The 23,440-nt window shown below is 38.3% G+C and overlaps 1 protein-coding gene across 3 annotated transcripts in view; it reads left to right on the forward strand.

The window, feature by feature from the left end:
• The window catches only part of KCNA4 (potassium voltage-gated channel subfamily A member 4), an 85,120-nt gene that overhangs the window by 13,307 nt on the left and 48,373 nt on the right, over nt 1–23,440 (forward strand). For all 3 annotated transcript variants that reach the window (XM_042477278.1, XM_042477297.1, XM_042477286.1), the window contains one exon: nt 1,196–1,295. The gene's annotated coding sequence lies outside the window, so the exon portion shown is untranslated. The remainder of the gene's footprint in view (nt 1–1,195; nt 1,296–23,440) is intronic.

Raw genomic sequence — 23,440 nt, forward strand, 5'->3', positions numbered from 1 at the left:
ACATGTTCATTTGCTCCCCTGTGTGTCTTAATTATTTTGTGTTGAGGAATAGATAGGTGGAATATGTGCATATTGCACTTTTGACTCTTGTTAATTTCTGTAGATTAAGACTACAACACTGGTTTGTGCCCATGTATTTTAGTTGCTTCTCTCTCATTTAAATTTATATATTCAGCTTTTGCTGGAGTGGAGAAAGATTTTTATTTTTACTGACACGTCATCTAAACCACAAGGGTATTTTGGTTGCAAAACGATAGTCTTATTAAAGTGCATCAAACTGTTCCATTATATGTTAAAGGGAAAATATGTTGGAAAATCCTTCCATTTCCCACTCTGGATATTTAAAAAATGTGATCCTAAGACTAGAATGTTTCTCTCTGTGAGTCTTCTCTCAAAGCCCAAAGGGAACCTACCAAAAGGTATTACATTTTCTTGTGCCATACTTTACAGAGAAAAGAAGGGTTGTCTGGTTCTATTCCAGTTTAAAGATAAGAACCTCAAGAAGGGAAGGAAGAGAGTGCTGAGGCTGTCCTTTAGCAGTTAGCCCTTGGAGAACAGACTGGGCAGGCAAAGATCCACTGGTCACAGTCATCACCCAACTGATTGGATTTTTCATTTTTTACTTAAATTATAGTAATTATTTCTAAATTTGAATCTATACATATAAATTAGTGTATGCCAGTTTTATGCAAATTTATGTTCTTTTTGTTGGTGATTCATAATTGGCCTCCCTAATTGAGAGGCTTGGAATATTTCTACCATTTCAAAAGTGACAAAGAACCATATAACTATTATTTATATTTGTAAAGGTGTCTGATGTACCAGCATTTGTTCAAATTAACAATCTCCCCCCCCTGCCCCCACCCCCGGGGGGTCTCATTCTCATTTTCTTGCATTCTCTATCTTTCTGTCTCTCTGCTCTGTGTGTATGACCATGCATGCTCAGGGATAACAAAAATGATATACTTTGAGTTGTGTCTGCTACGATTAGGCAGTTGTCTGCTCTGACAAGAAAAAAGAATAACCTGTGACATCTTATCTGTGATAGCAATTTTGCATGTTCAGTTTGTCAAAATGGCAGCTAGGATCATAATATCAAACGTTTGTATGTGAATTTACTGTAGGTAGAGTACAACAATAACCAATATGCAGAGTTTAATTGCTTCCTTTTTTTGTTTTCTTCATATTGATACAGCATCTAAAGGAATCAGAGTGCCAATCAATGTCAGATTTTCATCAGTACAGAGAAGCATGAGTAAGAGAAACATGCAGAGGACAAGTGATTAATACCAAAGGTACCTTCCATTTTCCTGACCAGATAAGAGGATGTACTTTTTGAAGAAAGAAAGGTTCTGGAAGGGTAGTTTGGTTCAGAAATGCATAGCTGCAAATCAAAAACTCTAGATGTGAGATTCTAGCTTCCTATGTGTTCAATGAACCAGTGTTTCTTTTGTATAGTTTTTTGTGGGTTTTTTCCGGCTATGTGGCCATGTTCTAGCAGAGTTTCTTCCTGACATTTTGCCAGCATCTGTGGCTGGCATCTTCAGAGGGTTTCTTTTCTTTTCTTTTTCTTTTTGCTCTTTGTAGTCTTTGTCTTGAGTGGTGCTGGATGATAGATATTTCAAACTGGAAACCAAAGGAGTTTCCAGTTTGAAATATCTAAGTCTTAGTCTTAGAACCTTGCCGTAGAAGATTTGAGTCTTCTTTGAGATCAATGTATTCATTCTGCACAGCAAGGCCAAGTTTTGCATATTTTATAGCTGTGGCTTGAAAGAGGCTAGAAAGTATTAACTACTTGATTTTCACATGAACAGCAAATCCTTACAGTTAGAAAACATGAATGGGATTGATAAGGAAAAGATTTTGGATTTGAATGTACATTTGTGTTATCATATTTTTATTATGTATAGAATGGCAACCTTCTGACAAATACTATTCTGGCAATAATCGTCCCTCCTCATTTTAAGTTACAGAGTTTAAGTATTATGTAGCAATTGAGGATTTAATTCTGCATCCATTTACTTTCCATTAGCTATTTCTGGGCATTATGTTGATCAAGGATATATGGCTGAGGCAAAGCTAAAGACTAAAAGCCACAAAAAATGCACTTCAATGGAGGCCATTTATGATTTAAAGCTGCAATGCAGCAGTGCCCCTTTACATACATAAACAGGCTTTTACATATGGAATGGCTATTTTCCTCATGCAAGCAGCTCACACAAGGGGTTTTCCAGAGGAAAATCAGAGTGCACAAAGCAGATAGCATGGCTAATTGTGCAAATACCCATTAGTCTGTTTTGATTCTGAGTGAATGGCAGAAATAGTTTTATTTCCCTTGCTCACAGCTCTTTGGATTGCAGCCTTAATCCTTTAAATTCATGGACATTTAATTTCAGAATGAATACTGAATGTTAATCTTAGTGAGTGAGCGAGCGAGTGAGTGAGTGCATGAATGAATGAATGAACAGATGAATGCTGGAAATGAAAGAATGTGGCAAACATTTTTGTTTTCCCTATCACAAGGTTTGTGTTTTATATTGACTTTCATTCTATATCTCTTGAAGTGTGCTCTGGCCAACAGAAGTATATACCACAAATTAAACAAAACAAAACAAATAAATACAACCTCATAAGCTTATAGGATTCCATAAGGCACTTAGTTGGATATGGAATTAAGATATTGGTGTTGCTTTGGTTGTTATTTAAAAAAAAGAAAAGAAAGAAATACATGGATTTGAAGACCCAAAGAGAACCAAGTGAAAAAAGAGTGGCATGTCAGTTCTCTAAATGCAGGGGATGAGAGCCTTCAGTTTTGTGGGACCTATGCTGCTTTTCATTAGCACCTGAATGTTTATCAACTAGTTGAAAAAAAAGTTGCTTAGACCTAGGATAAGAATTAAATACTGTGACGCTACCATGCTCCATCCAGTCATTGACGCCATACCCAAGCTCAGAAATTTGTGACACGCAGAAAAAAACATTCTTAATTGTTCTACCAAACATTCTTTTTCATCAGCCTAATGTAGCTGTTGCTATTATTAAACAATTGGTAGTTAAATATCCTTGGTGAATCCTTGTAAATAACCCTGCATTACCTTTTGCCCATCTCTCCTTTAATATGCTCATCACTCTATGAAAAATTATACCCAGTTTCAATTCTGGTACACCTTTATGCAAACTTTATCGCACACCTGTTTTTCCCCTTGATGGGAACTGGAAGGGGACTCTTGGGGCTGTGCACGACCTGCAAAAAAACTGATTTTATCACACAGCAAATTGTCCTCAAAAGGGCCCCGTTCCATCCCCCCAGCGCCAAGCCGTCCCTGTTCAGTGCTGATGGGCATTAAATGTTCTGGTCAGAAGTCTTCCGACTGAGGGAAATGGCACCCCTCACCACTGAATGGGGACGGCTTGGCGCCAGGGGACAGAATGGGACCCTTTTGAGGATGATTTGCTATGCGATAAAATCTGTTTTTTTGCAGGTCGCGCATGGCCCCGACAGTCCCCTTCCAGTTCTCATAATGGGGAAAAAAGGTGTGCGATAAAGTTCAAATCTCCTTATCTCTCCTTATCTGTTCATTTGTCTGTTAGGGCTGGCCTTATCATAATCTAGAGTCAGGTGATATAAGCTGTGGGCAGAGAGGGTACTGCTTGTTCCTGCTGGATGGTTTCTTTTATTTATTTTGAAGCTGATTGGCTAGTGTGGTGTACAGAACTGTCCATTGCCAGTGTTGAAATGAGATTGATCTGCTGTTCTAGTTGGCTTTTGTTTATAGAATGGGAGGTGAGCACTCTCTTGTCTTGTATCTCAGGCAGCTAACTACCTAGGTATTTGTCTATCTGTCTTTCTATCTATCTATCTCGAGGTCAGATTGCAACAGGGCCACTCACAAAGCAAGGCAAGCACTGGTTATTTTTTTCTTCTGCATAGTTTAGTCTCCACATTATAATTATTTTGGGGAAGGTGATGAAACACTCTCTGAAAACTGATGATTTTATTTTGTCGCTGTAATATATAGAGTCCCTGAATCACATGGACCATTTCCATGCCATTGCCAGTGAAAGCGGTGATGTTTGGGTGAAAGCTTTCCATGGCCCATAAACTGATGAACATTTTTAGTTATTACAGCGGCTGCAGGGGCCAGCAGCCAGATCTGGTACCAGTTCTTCCATCCAATAGGATATGCAGACTGGCAGAGATTGAAAAGTTAGTAGCAAAAAAGGTAGCACATTGAACTGAAATTTAATTTGATAAAAATTCTAATTCTGTTAACATTGAAAGGCAGATGTTTTTAACAATTTGGTTAATGAAAAATGGCCATTTATTTTACATAATTATAATAAATGCCTTACTAGGAGGAAACTGAAAAATCTAATTCATGATTTACTTCTGCCTCCTCCCCATGCAGATGAAGGAAGCTACTTTAATTTTTGAGAACCTGATTTCAGACTTACCTCACCAAATATTAATCCTTTGCTTTGCTTTTCTCTTCCTTTATAATCAAATCTCCTTGTCTTCTCCCTTTATTTAGCTTACTGATTCTTATGAGGATCCCAGCAAAAAGTTTCAGGTTAAGAGCCTTAAAAATTTATTTTCATGGGGCAGATGAGGAAATTTTATGCAGTGGCTAGTGAAGAACACAAGAGGGCCATCTATATACAAAGAATTCCACCCTCTTCCAAATGGTTTCTACTAATGGTTGGTTTTAAATCTTTTCAACTTGGAATTAACCAAACTATTATACTCTAAACATAAACCTAAAAAAGAGAATCCTATAGACATTTATTGAAACATCTGATAATGAAATTAATAATTAAGCACTTAAGCGTGTTCTTAACTGGAGTTCTGAACTGATTCTATAGTATTGATAATCCTTCTTTGGATGAAGTGGGCTGTCTTTTCAGTGATTACTGAACTGAAATCCTCCTGAAATTGTTTTCTGGAAGCAAATATATGTTTGGAGAAAATATTTATTTACTTATATATTATTTACATTTATCCCCAGTATTTCCCCTGCTGCTATAAATGGCTCTCTTCCTCACCACATTATAAACACAACTACCTTCTGAGATAGACCATCCAGGGACAGTGAAAGATGCTATTTTGCCCACTGAGTTCAATGGTTCTCTCGGAGCTTGAACCTGCATTTCCTAAGTATCAGTCCAACACTCTAACCACATTTTAATTGAACATAAATTAAACTTATTTCAAAATTAAATTTATATCACATTTCAGTTTTTCTGTCATACACTTTAATAAATCAGATTAAGAGATACTATATTTACTTTTGCAAGATACTGTAACAAAATACCCCAACAAAACTGCTTAATATGTTCATGCAAATGATTGCCAGTGAATCGGCAAAGCATAAAAGACTCCTGAATTTGCAGAATTATATTTTAAAGACTTGGGTTGTTTGGATAGATGTATCTTTGAGAGAAGACGTACTTTGTAAAGCAGAGGAGAAGGATGTCTGAAACTATGTTATTAAAATATTTGTTTTCATGGGCGGAGGGGGTTTGTTACTGCATTTTAAATGTTTCTATAACTTTTTAAAGTCTTCCAGATTTGGTTTCTGTATTACTATATTCTGTACTAGTGAAACCTTTGGTTTCAGTAATATGGACCCTTTATTTCTTTTATTACTTCAAAAGAAATCAATTACTGATTTTGTTAACTTCAAATGTGCTTTAATCCAGTTCATCCTACTCAAGCTATTTTAAAGTGGTTTGAATTTTGTGTCCTAAACATTGTGATTTCTCAATCTGATGGACAAAAAATATTATAAAAATCCAGGATAAATGCTTTGGGTAAAGAGCAAAGTGGTTAATATGAAATATGTTGTCTCTTTAGCACTATGCTCATTTGATTAATTAAAATTAATTATTTAATTCTGGACAAATGTTTATACAGGATGAGTATCGCTTATCCAAAATGCATGGGACTAGAAGTGGATTTGGGATCCACCCTTCCACCCACCGATTTTGGAATACCTGTATTTGTATGTATGGACACAATGAGATAACCTGGAGATAGAACCCAAGTTTAAAGACAACATTCATTTATGTTTTGTGTACAGTTTATTCACATACCCTGAAGATAATTTTATATACAATATTTTAGATAATTTTGTACACAAAACAAAATTTGTGGACACTGAACCATCAGGAAGCAAAGAACCATCAGGAAGCAAAGATGTCACTATTGCAGCCACACATGAAAAGAGTTTTGTTTTTTGAAGTATTTTGGATTTCAGAATTCTGGGTAAGGGAGAGTCAGCCTACTGAAATTCCAACTTAGGTCAATCACTTCAGTTAACAAAAATAAGTTGTTATTCATCTCTCTTTTTTTCTAGTATATATCCAACTTAATCACCTCTTTTTACTAAGATATATCCAACTTAAGGTATAGGTTAATTGACTTTATTAGTTCTGGACTAAGTCATATAGGTTGGACATTATGAAAGAAAAGAGCATGGACAATGAAGGTGATCCCTGTTGTTAAAGGACTTAAATCCTGGAAGCCAGGTGGAGAACATGTGGATGAAAATGGAAGGGTAGGGAAACAAAAGGGATGCTATTGTGGGAATCTACTACAGTCCCCCAAGTCAGACTGAGGAATCGGATGATGCCTTTGAATAACATATGACTACACACTCAGAAAGGAGAGATGTAGTAGTGTTGAGTGATTTCAACTACCTGGATGTTTACTGGAAGTCAGACTCAGCCAAAACCCCAAGGTCTAGTGAATTCCTCACTTGCCTGGAAGGCATCTCCTTCCAGTAAGAGCTGTTTGATAGTGGAACACACTCCCTTGGAGAGTGATGGAGTCTTTCAGAAAAGGTCTTTAAACAGAGGCTGGGTGGCCATCTGTTGGGGTTGCTTTGATTGTGAGTTCCTTCATGGCAGAGGGTTGGGCTGGATGGCCGTTGTGGTCTCTTCCAACTCTGGGATTCTATGATTCTCTGAATGACTTGAACAAATATGGCTGTGGTGCAGAGATCATTCCAACCTTGTACAGCATTAACATGTTAGACCAATAATTGAATTCCCTGGCTACTCATGCCTTTGGGCTCGCTCGGTGCCAGTATAATATTTTTTCCTTTGCTCTTTGTTTTCCTAATAGCATCTATAAATCTTTGCATAAGTGTGTTTGTGTAGCAGTTTAGATAGATCTATAGCCACCCCAAATGTCCCTCTGATCTCTCCTGCCAGAGCAGGGATGATGGAAAGGCTATCACCAGAGTGTCCTTGCCCTAGTTGCAAGAACACAGTTCATGATGGTGGCTGCAGAACCAGTTTATTAATCCATTTAAAGACTTTATATCCCACCTACTTTTCATTTATTTACATTGGCCATCCTTGTTTTATCAGACCACTTCGACTCAAAATTTGTACTTGGAAACCTTGGAAACCAAATCATGAATGATGAAAGCTTGGAGGAGGAGAGGTGGCTATGAGCAGTGTACTAAACTTCCCACTGAGATGATCAGGCTTCAGTTCTGAATTAGTTGATCCTGTATGCTTCTGTGGTGTGTACTGATGTGTGCCCATTGACTTCTGACTCTCCTCCATGCATCTAATAAAATAGGCTGTTCATTATTATTATTTTATTTATTATTTTATTATTTATTTATCTCATTTTTATGCTGCCTTTCTCTCCAAAAGGGACCCAAGATGGCTCACAAGAGAAAAACAATGTGAAATCGAAGGCTTTCAAGGCTGGCATTCACAGTTTTTTGTGGGTTTTTCGGGCTATGTTTCTAGAACATGGCCACATAGCCCGAAAAACCTACAAAAAACTAAGAGAAAAACACTTTATATCTTTACATTAAAAAACAATTAAAATATTCCAAATAAAACAGTATAAAATCTACATTAAAAACATTCAAAAGTTTAAAACATAGCTAAAACACTCTCCATATAAAAGCCATGCTATCATGATTTTAAAAAGCTATCTTATGAAAGGTGACACCACAATAAATCTATTATATACAATAAATCTATTACAGGCTATTATATAGCCTAAACTTACTCTTGGGTACTCAGAAAACTGCTTCCTATCTGATTGTAGCATTAGGTACCCCTAAATGCTTTTATTCATGATTGCTGCCTGAATACAAATACAGGCACCTACCTATATCCATGGATTTTTTATTAATGGATTCAACCATCCATAGCCTTAAAATATCCCAAAAAAGATATAAAATCCAAAAAGCAAAACTTGATTTTGTTATTTTATGTAAGCAGTATATTTCACTACACGACTGTATTTAATGGAACTTGACCCTCCATGTATTTTGGTATCCATGATGGTTCATTGAACCGAAGCCCAGACACCTTCTCTCCAAGATCAGCCTTTAGGGGGAGTAGCTTTTTTATGCTGGCAGTCAAAGCAGGCTGTAAATGGCTCTGATTGGTTTGAGTTTGTAACATTGCAGAATAATCTTGCCCTTTCCCTAGAAGGGTTTTGCAAACTGAGCTTCAAGAAAGGAGATCAATGTACTGTAAATTATTTTAATATGCACATATTCAGAAGATAACAATAAAAAAGCAGACTGCCTACCTGAAGTATGATGTCTAGGGAAAACCATCAGCTGGTTAACTCAGCTGTTGTTTGTATTCAAAACACAAGAGGAAGTTGGGCTGCAGCTTGGGATAATAAACTGAAATAACCCTGTTGTTTGGGACAATATTACTTTCAGCATTAAAAAAAGGACACCAGATCATATCTGATCTTGGAAACTCGGCAGGGTCAGGCCTGGTTAGTATTTGGATAGGGGACTGACAAGGACTACCAGGTGCTATCAGCTATATTTCAGACAAAGACACCACCTCTGAGAAAACCACCTCTGAGTATTCTTTGCCTAAGAAAATCCTATGAAATTCATGATAGTTTGTATATTGTAGTTTGATAGATGACTTAAAGGTACATGCACACATAATGACCTTGATAGTCATATCTTCTAATGGTCTTGTGCAAATGTTTACACACATTTGGCATAATGGAGCCATTTATTTATTATCCCACAGTGTTACTCAAGGTTCTACGGCTGACCTAAATTTTAGTCTTTCTTTTTTTAAAAAAATCACAATCTCCTATGAAAGTTCTTCTCATTCAGCTATATTTTCTACCACAGTGTCAAAAAACCTTTAAAAACACTTGTGTTCTTTTTTCCCCTTTAAGCAGTTCCCCACTTTCTTAAACCATTCAAAGTATGCTCTATGATTCAGAGGCCTCCTGGAACTAGCAGACTAATTCAAGTGCAAAAAAGGATACATGTGCCTTGTGACTGCTTCTTTTTACCCAGAAGCCTGTGGAGTTGTATCACTATAGTACTCTAGAGAGATGGTACTGCATAGAATCATAGCTGTAGAGGCACCTGAGCTGAAGAAAGTAATGTGTTTTGTTTACTCTTGAATTAGTTCTACCAGGTCTGAGAGGTTTCTTAGAATGCCTTGCTAAGTGTAATGCATAGTTTGTGAAAAGTATTAGTAAATAAACAAATATGATAGATTAATATTTGGCAGTAGGGTGGTAGATTTGGTCACAGGGATGACAGGCAATTTTCAGGTGAGTTGTACTCTATTTCCAAAAAACACATCTGAATTAGTTCTTCCAATTCTGGGAGGAATGATCAAATACAAGCCTACAAGTGTCTTCTTTAAGGAATGCTAAAAAGACTAGTTTTTGACAGCAGGCTGCAGGCTTGATGGTGGAGTTTGGAAGGAACTTTCAGATGGGGTGTATATTATTTTTAAAAAACACACACACTGATGCACAAATGGCCTAATCCCCTCCCAAAATGGTGAAAAAAATATCTTGGCAGTAGACAGCTAAAGGAGTTACCAAATGCTTTTTTGGGGTAGTGTTAAGGATAACAACCCATTAGATGGACCCAGTGAAATTAAATGAAGGAATAGATATTGTAACAAAGTATTTTTCTTCACTAATGTTCTGGTCTATGGAGTATAATTAAGGTGAGCTGGAAATTAGTTGTTGTTGTTAACAGACCCCGAATTGATCCCAACTCATGGTGACCCTGTGGATCTCCAAGACTCCCAATCTTCCAGTGTTCTGCTTAGGTCTTGTAAATTCATACTCATGAGCTCCTTAATAGATTCCATCCACATAGCATGCAGTCTTCCTGTCTTTCTACACCATTCCACCTTTCTTAGCATTGCTATATTTTCCAGTGAGGCATTGGTGCTTTCTGCACCGGCATTTGGGACGTCCTCCGGACGTCCCATTTTAAAAAAGGGGCGTCTCTTATAGACGCCCCTGGGCCTAGTACGGACTCCGTCCGTACAAGATGGCGGCGCCCCTTCTACATGGGCGCCGCCATCTTTACGTACTGGACGCACAGCGTCCAGACGTGTGATGCCGCTTGTGACGTAGCGAGCGCGCCCCTGCCGCCTCGCTACGTTGCAAACGCGACAGTAAAAGAAGCTCCATTTTGGAGCTTCTTTTTTCAGTCCGCGCGGGAGTCGGGCCGTCTGAAGGCTCCGGCTCCCCCGCGGACCTACTGGCGGCGGCGGTCTGTACCCCGCCGCAAAGCGGCAGTCTGTACCCCGCCATTCCTTCTCATGACATGACCAAAGTATGACAACTTCAACTTTATCATCTTTTCTTCCAGAGAAATTTCTGGCTTGATCTGTTCTGGGATCCATTTATTTGTCTTTTTGGCTGTACATAGTATCCTCTGCACTCTTCTGTAGCACTGCATTTCAAATGAATTGATTTTCCTCTTATCCACTTTTCTCATTGTCAAGCTCTCACATCTGTACATGGTCACTGGGGAAAAAATGGATTGTACAATTCTTACTTTTGTTCTCAGATGTATATCTTTACATTTTAGGATCTTTTCTAATTCTTGCATAGCTCCTCCCCATTTCCAGTCTTCTTCTGATCAGTTTGATTGGTAAATTGAAATGGAAATTGTTACAGAAATTAATATACAAACACTACTTTTCAAATACTATAACTGAGCCATGTGTTTTGGAGGTCAAGAAAAAATGGTGATGTAGCCAGCCTCGGTATTGACTTCTTAAATAGTGTATATGAGATTTGAACCAGACTGATGATAAGAAGGATGACTAATACCAAATTATCCAGTGTCTTTCTTTCCACTGAAACCACATACTGTACTACAGCTGTTTTTAATTTTTTTAAAAATCCACTGAGTTTTCTTCAAGTTTTAAAAAACAGATAGGGAAAAGCATCTGGAAATGACATTTTCAGGGGAAAGCAGAGACAATCCTTGTGCAACTCCTAATGTACTTTAAATCCCCTTTGTTCTGTAGGGATTCGGCAGAGATATGATAACACCCAGTTCTGTTTTTATCATATCTAGTTTGACCTTCTGTCAATTATAATGATTTGAAAATGTAGAGAGAGTGGTTAGAAAAAAAATCCCTTTGAGGTGTCTTTGTGCATTTCTTTTAATTTGGTGATATTAATATTGTGGGAGGAAATTATTTTCTTTTACCTGCAGCATACAAAATGCTCCATAAAGGTGCTGAACTTGCAGCAGAAATTGAAAGGTTATGCTTTATAACATTTGAGAAAGAAAATTTAGAATGGCTTAATCTGGCTGACATAAAAACTCTTGTGTTTTGAGCATGGATGTGTATCTGTTCTCCTCTCTGACCTGACAGAAAAGCTCTGAAATGTAAGAAGAGTGAATATCATGGTGTACTGATACCATACATAACTGAACAAAGATAGGAGGATGGTTTTGGATGCATGATGTCACCCGTCATGATATGAAGAACTGCCATGTTGTAGAATTGGGTCCTCTAGCCATATTTCAATGAACATCAGCAGTCCATATTATTTATATGTGGAAAAATTGTCAGCACTTCACCCTAGGTAAAATCCAATTTCAGTCCTAGTCCATCACAAGCTCTTGTCACATGCCATTGATTAACTTTATCTCTACACTGATGTTCAAAATACTGAATGTTAACTGCCTGTTCTTAATGTACACAAGGCTGCATAATTCAGCAGCGCCTAGATTAAATCTTTTAACCAACAATTCAACAGAAATAGAGGTGGTAGAATTTTTAGACAAAAAGGAATTACTCAGTAGACTAGCTCCAGTGTTGCACTCTGCTGTAGAACCAGAACTTTCTCTCACTTCCCTGACAGCCCTGGGCACCCTCTGTTGGATGGCTCCAGCCCCCTGGAACAGGTTTCTGGGATCCATGGGAGGTTGCAGTGGAAAAGGGAAATTGCCCCTACTGACTCTCCTGACAGAATCATAGAAGAATCATAGAACCATAGAGTTGGAAGAAACCTCAAGGGCCATCATGTCCAACCCCCTGTCATGAAGGAAAACACAATCAAAGTACCCCGATAGATGGCTATGTAGCCTCTATTTAAAAACATACAAAGAAGGAGACTTTATTATACTCAGAGGGAGTGTGTTCCACTGTCAAACAGCTCTTACTGTCAGGAAGTTCTTCCTGAAGTTGATAGAGTATCAACGATCCATAATGTTGATCAAGAAATGCTCCCCACTGGATTTAGGGATCTGATCTGATGTTATGAACGTGACACATAAGAAAATTGGGTGAGAAGGTTGCCACCACAAGGGGAAAGTTGCAGGGAAATCAAGGCTTTGGGTTTAATCTGCCTCAGAACAGATTGTTCTATTGTAGTTTCTCTATTTCATGAATCACTAAACTATGCACCTTTACATTTCTAAGGGTCAGTCTTTCATAAGATTTCATCCTCTTGGTTGAACTGTAGATGATATTTCATAAAGTAGGGTGGTTCAAGTCCTGTGTTTTTTCACCATGAATGTGGTGTTGAGTGATAACATTTGTGTTCAATACCATTTGTCAACAGTCCTAAAAGGAATAAAAGAATGCAATAAAGGCTTCCAGAAACTTGATGAGAAGTATGGCTTATTGATACTGTTTTGCTGCTTACTTTATTTTGCAAATGTCAGTTAATCAACTCATAGAAAACACAGAGGGTGATGCATTGTTCAGTTCTGAGCAGCTTCTGTTAGCAAGGTTCAGTCACTCTGTGAATGGCAGTTCAAAACACCATGGGTTAGATTTCTTTAGTTGCATTATTATGCCAAATGGTGACCTAACTTTAATGCTCTGTTTCATACCTTTGGGAGTTAAGTACAGATTATACTAGAAGTGTTTTTTTCATGCTGTTAAATCTGAGCTAAAATGGAGAGATCAAGAAACCTTTTTGTTATATGCAAGTTTTTCTTTTGGGATAATTTAAGTGACAGAGGTTTAAAGAAGTTTTCAGGTGAATAAAACTACCTATGGATACCCTTGCCCCTCAGGACAATGCATGGTGTCATTTTCCAAGAGAGAATTCTTGGCAGATGTTAACAAATTAACATGATTTTGGTAACTTGGTAACTTTCCTTAATGCATGTGTTATAGAACTCTATTGGTGCCAGATATTCAGCAGCCCTAAACTTGTATTGCACTAGGGCAAGGAACAAAACTGAGCTGGATTGGATTATCTTAGTTCATAGTATTATGAGTATGCAATTTAGAAAGACCTTGAACTGGAATAGAGAGAGGGATGAGACTGTAGACTAGAGGCAATAGAGTCACATAGAAAGTAAACATATGTAGCCTCATAGCAAGGGATATGACTTCATCTCCTAAATCAGACCTGCACAACTTGGCCTTAGGAAGGGGCCAAAATTAAAATAGGCTAAACTTCTTTGAGCCATAGATAGGTTTTAATGAAATGCTAATTAATTAATATTAATTATTAGTAATTAATAATAATACATATTATTAATATTAATTCCATCCTCATCCTCCTCTGCCCAACTTTCTCCTCAGGAGAAAGCAGAGCAGTGGAGGAGCCTTGTAGGGTGAGCATTTGCCCCCCCCCTCCTCCTCCTCCACATGTCCCTATCTCCAGGAGAAGGCCAAGCAGCAGAGGAGCTTTGATGTCTTCATAGGCCACTCAGAATCCATTGGTGGGCCGCTTGTGGCTTCTGGGTCGTATGTTGTGCAGGCCTGTCCTAAATGGTAAAACAAGGGAAAACTCTGTGGACACGATATATTACTCTGCACATTATTCCCTTACTATTTGAACTTTTTATACTGCCCATCATAGAATCATAGAGTTGGAAGAGACCACAGGGGCCATCCAGTCCAACCCTCTGCCAAGCAGGAAATTTGAGTTGGCCCCAACTCATGGTGATCCTGTGGATGAGACATATCCAAGCTGCCCCATCTTTCACCGCTCTGCTTAAATCTTGTAGATCCATGCCCATGACCTCCCTAATTGAATCTAACTATCTAATCTGTGGTCACCCTTTCTTTCTGTTGCCTCCCACCTTTCTTAGCATTATTGTCTTTTTGAATGAGTCAAGCGTTTTCATGATGTAGTGAAAGTATGACAGACTAAGTTTTGTCATCTTGGCTTCCAGGTAGAGTTCTGGCTTGATCTATTCTAGAAACCATTTAATTCTTTGTTTGTTTTTTGGCTGTCCATGGTATCCACAGCATTCTTCTCCAGCACCACATCTCACATGAGTTGATTTTTTTCTTGTCCGCTTTTTTCACAGTCCAATCCAGCTCTCACATCCACACATGGTGATGGGGAATACCATGGTTTGGATAATTCTTAGTTTAATGCTCAGTTGCATGTGTTTACTCTTTAGGATCTTTTCTAGTTCTTTTGTAGCTGCTCTTCCCATTGCTAATCTTCTTATTTCTTGGCTGCAGTCCCCATTCCAATCAATGTTTGATCCTAGGTATGGAAATTCTTTGACTATCTATGAATAAAACATTTCAAGTATTTTTCTTTGAAATCAGAATCAGGTCTTTTGTATATCTTATGGTTCTTGCCCACCTCAAAACGTTTAGGATTATTACAAACATAGTTATAACAACACATTGTTGCTAGGAAAATCCATTTCCTCTCCAGCTAATGTAACAATTGTTACTACTCGTCTGGGTCAGTCTGTCCAATTTTTTCCAGGCTCACTATGAAGTACTGTTTTGCAGAATGCCCTGTGTTGCTCAGACTGGAAGGCAGGACTTCAGTAATAATATAAATCTTTTAACAGAAGGCACGGGGTACCATATGAATTACTCTGGGTTAATTCTATGGAGCATCATTTGGTTCAGGACTGGGAAACCTTTGGTCCAATAGATGTTGATGCTTCCATCATTCTTGATCATTAGGCATACTAGTGGGAAATGTTGGGAGTGCATTGTGAATGACCTGGTGCATTTTCATGCCTGGGTAGCAGAAGATAGGCACATAAACATTGAAAGAACAAATGGATAAAAGGTGGCCCTTCAGATATTGTCAGACTGTGATTCCCATATGTCTTTGCTAGCACAGATAATAGTGAGGAGTACTCAGAATTGCAGTCTCACTTCTGGAGGGCTGCCATTTATCAGTCCCTTTTTTTTTAAGGAGACGGTTTTTAAATGGAATGCTAATTTTTTATGGACATGATTTTATACAACTTTCACATTCATTACTCAACTAGAACACACTAAGGTATATTTTCATAGTCATGAGGAGTCTGTTTTCATTTGATCCTACTGAAGAAATGTAGCCACTAAGCAGTAGCAATCTGTGATAATGAACTACAAACCACATTCTGTTTGGTAATATATCTCTACACTTAACATCTTCAGTGGAAGCAGTATGTTTCAATCTCTGGAGAACATAAAGAATTCTTGTTTCATGTGCTTTTGCTGTGCAAATGTTATTTTTTTGGAGGTAATACATCTATTGCTTATCATATATGGAATTTCTTGTATTTCAAGTGCAAGATACCCTTAAAAATAAGAGAAGCCTTCAGCAACTGGGTCAGTGCTTTAAATGCTACATTTTTTGCTTAAGGGTAAGTGTCTGTACAAAACGGCTTTTACCTGCATTTAATGCTTGCCCTTGGCAAAGAAAAATGAAATAATACTGTTTGTAGCCTGCAGCTCATGAGATTTTTTTTAAAAAATGTATTTAATTGCATGTTTCTAAAGTTACATGATACTGGTGTCATTCTAACATTTCTGCTTGATTGGATGTTGTGAGTTTGCTGTTATCTTTTTATAAGATCAGAGGAAAAGAACCCACTAAAATCTTATTCTCTAGACATTTGTTTAATTCTGCAAATATTGATGAGTATTTTGCACTAAATATGACTTCATCTCACATCTGCCATGCAAATCAGCCAGTTATGTGGGCAGAACATCAGTTAGTGTAGCAGATTGTATGAAATCCCAGAAATATGAATTAATAATATTAATTGGTTCAGTGTGGATCCTTCATTTAATTGAGTAAATAAGGCAATTACCCTTTTTCAAACCACATTCAGCAATGTCAGCCTTGAGATTTTTATAGTATGTTGCATTTTATGTTTCAGTAGATGTTATTTAACATGACAAGGCAAGACAATAGTATAAAACCTGACTCTTTTTAACTCTTAGGCAATAAAATCACTAAAATACATATACATGGGCAGAGAGGCTTCTAAAGATGAGATTGGGATAATAGCTTTTAAGAGCACATTTGCCAAGTTTTATTCTCCCATTTCCTATGACCCAATATATTTGCATGAGCCAGGAGCTTAGCAGCTGTCTGTCCTTCAGCTGTAGCTTTGGCTTCTCATAATGAAATTCCAAGGTAGGAAGTAGAATCTAATGAAAAGGAGTCTCTGCTGGGTTTAATGGATCTCTTTTCTAGTATATTTGCTTAGGACTGCAGCCTGGCAGTGCAATTCTGTACATGCCTACTCAGAAGTTTATCCCATTAGGTTCAATGGGGCTTACTTCCAGACAAGTGCATGCAGAGTAGTAAATGTGCTGTGATCATTTTGTGACAGTCATATTAGGGATATAATTCTTCACTAAGTTTCTTCTCAAAGGTTGCAACAGGTAATCTGAACAGTTTTTTTCCCCTTCATTGCAAGAAGGTCTTCAAAAACATCACAGTTGTGACAATTAAGTCTTATTATGTGCAAAATTTGCACATTGTTGTTTTTCTGCAGAAATCAGTGTTTTTGTGCAGAAAACAACCTAAATTCATGTACAGAAAATACTGTATTCTGCAAAGAAAATACTGTAATGGGAATTTATTCTGTGTAAAATTCACACATGGTTGATTTGCATAGAAAACAACATTTCTGCACAGAAAACATCATTTTCTCCACTGGAACAACTATTTTTTGTATTTGAAGTATTATTTTCTATGATTAAAAGTCTGTTTTCTATACAAAAATGCTCTAATTGGGAAGCTATTCCATGTAAAATTCACACATGGTTGATTTGCACAGAAAACAACATTGTCTGCACAGGAACATCTGAATTTAAATATAATTTTCCATGAAGAAATGGCTGTTTCCTGTGCAGAAAATGTTAATTTCTGCACAAAGCAGCCATGTGCAAATTTTATACAGAATAAGTCATGAACTGCAAACATTTTCATTGGTCCAGGATTTTTCTTATCACAATTTGTCAACACTTGAAAACATATTTTTTTTATCATTTTTAGAATATTTTTTTAAATATTCTTTCCATTCCCAAATTGTAGGTACAAATGCTGCCTCTGCTGCTTATTCTTAGCAGCTTTGTCAGAAAACTGTTTTTCTAATATTTATTAGTCATTTATGCAGGACTCCAGATTGCTGTCTGCTCTGTTGAGATGTCTGTGGAAAAACTATAAGGCAACCTTTATCCTATGCACGTTGTTTCTCTGGAAGCCAGCTGGTCTAGCACTGAAGGTATTATTTATTCAAAGACTCTCTCAACAGCAACCCTAAATCAGACTTGTTTACGATGTTGTTAACATGATGATTTTAATGATTTTTTTCCGCCTCATACACAAGGCATATAATTTTAGTAAGAGTTGTTAGTATTTGTTCATTAATTATTCCTTCAAAGCACATCTCAAAAGAGATATTTCTTCAGTTCATGTTAATCAAAAGAGAAAGAAGGATGAGTGGAAGTGTAAAGCTCATATACTTGACAAATATTATAACTGCCTCTGATTCTCTCTTCCTTCTCCTCTGCTGCCACTGCCACCACTGCTGCCTTCTTCTTCTTCTCTAGCATCGCTTATGATATTGATATTGCCATTTCTTAGGCTGTGTTGAAATCAGAAAACTGACTAAGAACAAATTAGATACTGAGCTTTAGGTTAAATATATTCCTTTACAGAAGAGGAGTGTATCAACCAAGGCTCATACGTACAAGGGAAAAATCACGGCTTGTAATTGTATCAAACTGGACTTTTTAAAGTTATTAAAACGTCAATATCCTTCATTCTCATTATGTCGGTGATCTTTGACTAGTCCAGGCTACTGGTTCATTTGACCCAGTGCCTTCAATACTGACTAGAAATAGTGGAAATAGTACTTTCTCTTGCTATGTTAGATCTTTTATTAGTGTTGCCAAGAAAGAACCTGAATCCTTCTGAAAAGAAAGAAGTGCTTCAACACTGAGTCATGAATCTTTTCCCAAATTAAAGTTTGTTAATTTCTGTGTGGTATGACAGAGTATATAGATGTCATTTTGCTACTATTTTTTTTAAAGATGACATTAAATTTACCAGAGATTTTATTGCAATTTTTTTGGGGGAAGCAAAACAGATAAATTAGTATTAAGATATCAATACGTAGGTGTATTTATCATCCCAGGAGTCATGCATTTTCCTCATCTACCATATCCTTTTTGACCAGCCTTTATTACTGGACATTATAAATTGCTTTTTAGACCATATGTGGTGTTATTTTGTAAATGTCTGTTCCATTTGTTTAACTCGGATGCATTGTGGTGATCTCACATCATTTTAGGTGTCCTCTTGCCTTCCGCATTGACAGACCTATATCTGTATGTGCCTTCATGTCACCTGTTGACTTATGGTGACCCCATGAATTTCATAGGATTTCTTTTGCTAATTCCTTCATCTACTGGGTGCTTTGGGCTATGTTTCAGAGGTGACAAACATTCATGCCTTCAAATACTTTCCCCCCAGAGTATTGCTATAATTGGGGTCTTCAAATTCAGCCCTTAGTGAAGTATAAAGTATGTGACTTTTAGGCCTAAACCAAGTTAGTTCCAGAAAAACTAATTGAATCAATAGATCTTAAATATGTTTGGATTTTTCAAGTTCTGATTGATTCAGTAGGTCAACTGTAGCTGAATTTAAGGCCTTGTGCTTGAAGGTTGTAATCCAGCATATTCCCTTAGTAGACATGAAGCCTTAGACATGGTTGTAATTAATAAAATTCTTTTATTAATTACTGAGTGTGAGAGAGTTGATGGAGGAGGGACAACAGGGACACACTTGTGAGAGACTCCACTGCTGGGCCCACAGGGTGGCTTCGTGTTGTCACTGATGAATCCAGTGTGGAAGCAAAGGGAACTCAAGACTCCGAGGAAACTCAAGACCTGGAACCATGTGGAGAAAGAGGAGAGGGAGAAGCCAAGGAAAGGTTGCCAGGGAGGGTGGAGCTAAGGGTGGAGCTTAGGAGAGAGGGTGTAAAAGATCAAGGAGAAGTGGTCTCAGAGGAGGGGTGCAGAAGATGAGACGTGGAGAAGGTGGATGCATAGAGGGAGAATGAGGGAAGAAAACGCTCAAAGAGGAAAGGCTGGATGGCTGCAGTGTTGAGACATGAGGTGCAGACCTGACAAGGAAGTTGTGGATCAGAGGTACTAAAGGACCCCAATGTGGAGAGTTTCTTAGGTGAGCATCCTAGGGCAGGAGAAGTGGAACCCTGACAACATGAAGCCACCCTGTGGGCCCAGCAGGGAGTCTCTCGCACGTGTGTTGGGTATTCGAGACAGGTGCCTTTGGCTTGGGAGAAAGCTGATTTTGAATGCTCCAAGAAGAGTAGTTGGCTGGGAGAAAAGCCCTTGATAGACATTTAAAGACTTTTATTTTCAGGCTGGAGGGAAGGCTGTGAGGTAACAGCTCTGTCCAGCGAAGGCTTGGTTGTTTGTTACAGTTAATATAGATTTTGTGCTTAAGCACTGAAATGGGCATGACTTATCCTTAACAGTTGGTGCCGAGTATGGATCTAGAGAGGAAAGATCCTGCAGTAAGTGGTTTGTGCAGCTCCGTGACACTGAGTTATTATGTTTTTCAGTATAGTACGCCTGTGCCATACGCAGGTGTGCCATATGCAGGTGTTCCATATGCAGCTTGCAGCCTAGCAGAAGTCACACAGGGGGGAACAGTAACATGCACCCTCATGGCACACACCCTGTGCCACGGTCTTCCGCCCCATTATTTTCAATGGGGTGGGAGCATACACACTTCTTCCCTTACTGGGGTTTGTGTGTGGGGAACCAGAACAGATCTGCTGTGTAAGGGAAAACTCCACTGTAGTTAACTTTTTACCATCTTCCAGTACACTGACATTTTGTACAGTTGGCCCTCTACATTCATGGATTCTTTATCCACAGATTCAACCATCCATGGCTTGAAAATAATTATATACATATATCAAAACGTTATTTTGCTATTTTATATAAGGGACACCATTTCACTGTGCCACTGTATTTAATGGAGCTTGAACATCCACAGATTTTAGTGTCTATAGGTGTGTGTATCCTGGAACCAAACCCTAGCTGATACCAAGGGCCCACTGTAATATCAACAAGAATGAACATCAACTCCAGGTATTAAACACATCAGAATACTTCTCCCTCACATATACCTTTCTCTCTCTCTAAATGTCACATTACATCCATTCTCCTCAAACCCCAACTATCTCTTCAACTATACCCTTCGAAACATAATTCTTATCTGACTCTTCCATTCTCACTCACTCCACATCAATCCAAACAGCTCCTCAGTCCCTGCCTTCTCTCAATCAATCTCCTTCCATATGTAAATATACAGTATCTGCCATTGTAGTCCATACTTACATATTACTTCATAAACACTCCTGACATGCTGCATGTATTTGTGTGTACAGTAAACCCTCCCAATCCACTGGGGATCCATTCTGGGCCCCGCAAAAATGGTGACTCACAAATATTCAAGTACCATTGAAGATAATGGCACATGCACAGGGCCGCACATAGGCATGCACTGCCATTTTGTCCCTCCCTGCTGGTCCGTCCCATGAAGAGTAAGACTGTGGAGTCTAAGTTTACAAAAATGGAAGGACACATCTATGTGTGTGTGTGTATAATGCAAGGAGGTATTCACTAGCTCCTCACCTAGAACCCCAAACCCCTCCCCCTCAGTATGCTAGCGGCCAAGCCTTGAGGGCACTGCTGTGGTTTACTACCTAGATGGGAGCAAGGGAAGAGACAATCAGATAGAACGTGAACTGCCTACACCTATTGCCAGATAAGAGAACTGTGGTAATGTTCCTAGATCCCCAGCAGCCTCACTTCTCATCTCCTGGTTGCAGCAGTACTGCCTAGTCACCTCACTCCTTTCCCCATTTCTGACTTATGGTGACCCTAAAGTGAACCCATCATGGAGTTTTCTTGGCAAGATTTGAGGGTTGCCATTTCTTTCCTCTGAGGCTGTGAGAATATGACTTGCCCATGGTTACACAGTGGGTTTCATGGCTAAGCTGGGAATTTAATGAATGAATGAATGAATGAAACTTTATTTTTATACCGCCGTTTCTGCGATCATGGCAGTTCACAACATATGATAAAATACAAAATACATCGCATAAAATCCCCCATATTAAAAACAATACAATACAGCATTAAAATCCATCATTCATTCCTAATACTAAAACCAAGTAAAAAATCAATAAAACAATCCAAAATACAATTGCACAGTATACATAAAATATACAGGAGAGAATGGCAGTCAGGACATGTGGGGGAAGGCTTGGTGAAATAGGTGAGTCTTAAGATTTTTCTTGAAAGACTCAAGGGAGGAGGCTGAGCGGAGCTCATCAGGGAGAGAGTTCCAACCCTGGTTTCCGGAGTTGTAGTCCAACACTCAAACTACTACACCATGAAGTATATTGAAATTTGTGTAGCATCATAGAATCCCAACAAGGGCAGGGAATTTATTGCTATCTACAATATATTTTCTTTCTTAGGGGTAGTCTACATGTAAATGTATTCTGCACATTGCTGTAGATTTTTACGCATCTGCGCCAATTGTCTTCACTCTCCTGTGCAAATTTGCATCTATTCTCATTGCTCATCCTTTCTCTGTCAAAAATGTGCAGCCCCCAAATTCATGTAAAGCAGACTGATGACCACATGTGCGATAAGGTATATTTGTGTGGATTTTCATGGATCTTCCGGTAAAAACAATGAAGACTTTTTCTATGAAGTTTAAGGAGTTTTTGTCTCCCCATCCACCCAAAGTCCAGACTCCTATGAACTGTGTGTGGGCAGATCTGTTTGACTTGAGTGAGGAGGATTTTAATCATGTAGACTATCCCTTAGACTTCTTGGGGTAGTGGAACAGGTATGTCCAAACAATATCAACATATCGGGGAGGGGGGAGGAGAAGTACATTTATATACGTATTTTAAAAGTGTAAGCCTGAACCATAGAATTGCCCCCCTCCCGGTTGCATAACTGTATTTAGCAGTATAACCTTTAATGATGAGTAATGTAGCCTTAATTTAGAAAACAAATGGCACTAGCACTTTAAAATGTAAATGCCTTTTTATTCAAATCACTCCATGATGCATCTATTCTTTGTGTTTTAAGAGTCATAGTTGCGAACTGTTGCTGGGGGTAAAAAGGGGGAGGGAAGCACAACAGGGAAAAGGGAATAGAAACCCATATAACCACGTGGAAAAGTCCAAGAAAACTATACAGGATATGTGAGTAGGATCAGCTGAGTTTTCAGTGCAAGAGAAATCCTGGATACAACCATATGGCTATGTGCTAAATATTCTTTGTCATGACTCCAGCCTACATATGTGTACACGCACACATGGACATCTCTGTGTATATATATACACATGTATGAGAGCCAGTATATACATGTATGAGAGCCAGTATATACATGTATGAGAGCCAATATGGTGTAGTGGTTTGAGTGTTGGGACTCTGGAAATCAGGGTTCAGTTCCTCACTTGACCATGGGAACCCAGTGTTTGACCCTGGGTGAGCCTCAAGCTATCCACCCCAGAAGACCCTGTAATAGATTTGGAAGGTGGAAATAACTTGGAGGCACAAGACAAGAAACATATATATATATAAACTGCCAATTGCTTTGCAGGTCAGGACATCTAGCAGTGCATTACTTCATTTGCTTTACTGTGAACTAGCAAAAGTAGATGGGATTAGGAATCCAGACTGACCTCCCGATCCACTGGCATTAATATGAATAGCCGTTTCCCCCCAAGAAGATGTTCCACCTCTAGCTTGATGGTTCTCATTATTTATTTTATTTTTAACTTGATTTCATATTGGCTTTGATTGTTTAATCTTGTTTTAACGGCTGGGAGGGAGGGAAGAATAGTGGATTAGTTAATTTTGTGGT

The sequence above is a fragment of the Sceloporus undulatus genome, chromosome 1, assembly GCF_019175285.1.
Source record: "Sceloporus undulatus isolate JIND9_A2432 ecotype Alabama chromosome 1, SceUnd_v1.1, whole genome shotgun sequence".
In the NCBI taxonomy this organism is placed as follows: domain Eukaryota; kingdom Metazoa; phylum Chordata; class Lepidosauria; order Squamata; family Phrynosomatidae; genus Sceloporus; species Sceloporus undulatus.